The sequence below is a fragment of the Etheostoma cragini genome, unplaced genomic scaffold, assembly GCF_013103735.1.
Source record: "Etheostoma cragini isolate CJK2018 unplaced genomic scaffold, CSU_Ecrag_1.0 ScbMSFa_1445, whole genome shotgun sequence".
Classification (NCBI taxonomy): domain Eukaryota; kingdom Metazoa; phylum Chordata; class Actinopteri; order Perciformes; family Percidae; genus Etheostoma; species Etheostoma cragini.
Genome location: NW_023265502.1, coordinates 1 through 2,602, shown reverse-complemented (window position 1 = coordinate 2,602; position 2,602 = coordinate 1). Strand labels below are relative to the sequence as shown.

The 2,602-nt window shown below is 44.5% G+C and overlaps 1 long non-coding RNA gene across 1 annotated transcript; it reads left to right on the top strand.

Annotated features, from left to right (window-relative positions):
- The first annotated feature begins 303 nt into the window (after nt 1-303).
- LOC117939921 lies at nt 304-2,391 on the top strand. Its single transcript, XR_004655677.1, has 3 exons — nt 304-355; nt 1,104-1,212; nt 2,300-2,391. It is a non-coding gene; the product is annotated as an uncharacterized LOC117939921 (long non-coding RNA).
- Nucleotides 2,392-2,602: the final 211 nt, after the last annotated feature.

Sequence of the window (2,602 nt, the reverse complement as noted above, 5' to 3'; positions counted from 1 at the left end):
TTCATATCTTAAGTTTTGTACTTTTATACATTTTATTTATCATAACTTTAATATGTTTTGATGTTGTGTTGTCATTATTTTAGTGAGAACTCATGAATAAATAGAGACATAACTGATGTTGGGGAGATGTGTTCCTGTCTTGTAACGCGTCCCCTCTCGTCTCCCAGCGCCCGGACTCACCGGCATCGTGGGCGGACGTCCCCGAGTGTGAGTCAGGAAACATTAACGTCCCCCGAAGGGTTCATGTAGTCGTCCTGTCTCTGTCCTCAGTCCCCAGTAACGGGACAATTACCTTGTTCACAGGTCCCCCGTCCTCAAGCCCTTCTTCTTCCTGCACCCAAAGTCTGAGCTGGAGGTGAGTTAGAGGTCAGACGTCCTAACCCTCATGTTGTCCTCATGTTGTCCTCATGTTGTCTTCGTGTTGTCCTCATGTTGTCCTCATGTTGTCTTCATGCTGTCTTCATGCTGTCCTCATGTTGTCCTCATGTTGTCCTCATGCTGTCCTCATGCTGTCTTCATGTTGTCCTCATGTTGTCTTCATGCTGTCCTCATGTTGTCCTCATGTTGTCCTCATGTTGTCCTCATGTTGTCTTCATGTTGTCCTCATGTTGTCTTCATGTTGTCTTCATGTTGTCCTCATGTTGTCCTCATGCTGTCTTCATGCTGTCCTCATGCTGTCCTCATGATGTCCTCATGTTGTCTTCATGCTGTCCTCATGCTGTCCTCATGCTGTCCTCATGCTGTCTTCATGCTGTCCTCATGCTGTCCTCATGCTGTCCTCATGCTGTCCTCATGCGGCCCTCATGCGGCCCTCATGCGGCCCTCATGCTGTCTTCATGCTGTCTTCATGTTGTCCTCATGTTGTCTTCATGTTGTCCTCATGTTGTCCTCATGTTGCCCTCATGTTGCCCTCATGTTGTCTTCATGTTGTCCTCCTGTTGTCCTCATGTTGTTCTCATGTTGTCCTCCTGTTGTCCTCCTGTTGTCTTGCGGTTGGTTACAAACCGCTAACTTTAACATGCTGCAGCAATAAAAAAAATACACAACCAACACGTAGAACATGAGACAAAACTATAAACAACAACTTCTCACCGCCGGTGCAGGTGCAGGTGCACGTCGGGGGTCAACTGATGGAGTCTTTCGTGGAGGCGGGGCCAGACGCAACTGAGCAGGAAGCCCCGCCCACCACAGCAGAGGACGAACCGGAAGCAGGTAAACAAGCTTTATATCTAAAGATAAAACAATTTTTTTTTTCCACTTATTTTAAATGTTTTCCTAATCGATGTAACTGTGAAACATGAAGTCTGCTCTGCTGCGTTCAGACGTCACACAAAGGGTGGGGATTTTCAACATTTTAGGCGCTGTTTTTGTAAATTTTTTGCAGTAACTTGGACGGACAAACAACAATTTTGTCATTTTATTTTTTATCCTTTTGTTGTTGCTGTTTTTGGACCTTTTATTAACGCTAAAAAAAAAAAGCTTTTCAATGTTTTTGCGGAGAATCGATGGGTCGTGTTTTGCTAATTTGATAAAAGCCTGACAGTTATTGACAGTTATTGACAGTTAATGACAGTTAATGACAGTTAATGAGAGTTAATGAGAGTTAATGAGAGTTAATGAGAGTTATTGACAGTTAATGACAGTTATTGACAGTTATTAACTGATTATTATTATTATTATTACTGGTTATTGATATTGAAGAGACTTTCTGACAGCAGTTACTGATGTCCGCCTGCAGAGGGCGACATCTTCCACTTACAGCGATTACACTCAGCAAAGCCGTGTGTGTGTGTGTGTGTGTGTGACGCATCTCCCTATTCCTGAGAAGTACAAACTGTACAGTTTTTCTTCGTTTTGTCCATTCAAACATGGCTCCACACACACACACACAGACACACACACACACACACACACACACACACCAGGCTGAAAACAGGAAGTCCTTTTTGTAATCACAAAAACTAAGACATGAAAAAGAAGAAAAGACTACATTCACCTTTTTGTGTCTGTGTGTCTGCCTGTTTGTGTATGTGTGTATGTTTGTTTGTTTGTGTGTGTGTGTGTGTGTGTGTGTCTGTCTGTGTGTTTCTAACTGTGTGTGTGTGTGTGTTTGTGTGTGTGTGTCTGCCTGTGTGTGTGTGTGTCTGTCTGTGTGTGTCTAACTGTGTGTGTGTGTGTGTGTGTGTTTGTGTGTGTGTGTGTGTATGTGTATGTGTGTATGTTTGTGTGTTTGTGTGTGTGTGTCTGTGTGTGTGTGTCTGTGTGTGTGTGTGTGTCTGTGTGTGTGTGTGTGTTGCAGAGCTGCCCAGTGGACCACACAGCTTCCGTCTGGAGGACCTGGCCTTCACCCGGAGCGGAGACAAAGGCGACTCGGCGAACATCGGTGAGAACCACCACCACGCTCCGCCGTTACCATGGCAACCGACACCCTAATACACTCACACCTCGGTCGACATAAAGCCCCAAAAAGAAACCAACGTCATCCCTTCTTCTTCTTCTTCTTCTCTTTCCTCCAGGAGTGTACCCGACCAGTAGAACCCGTCCTGTTCTGTAGACACGGTCCTTAGTTATTTATATTATAACTTTATTTATATATTTATAC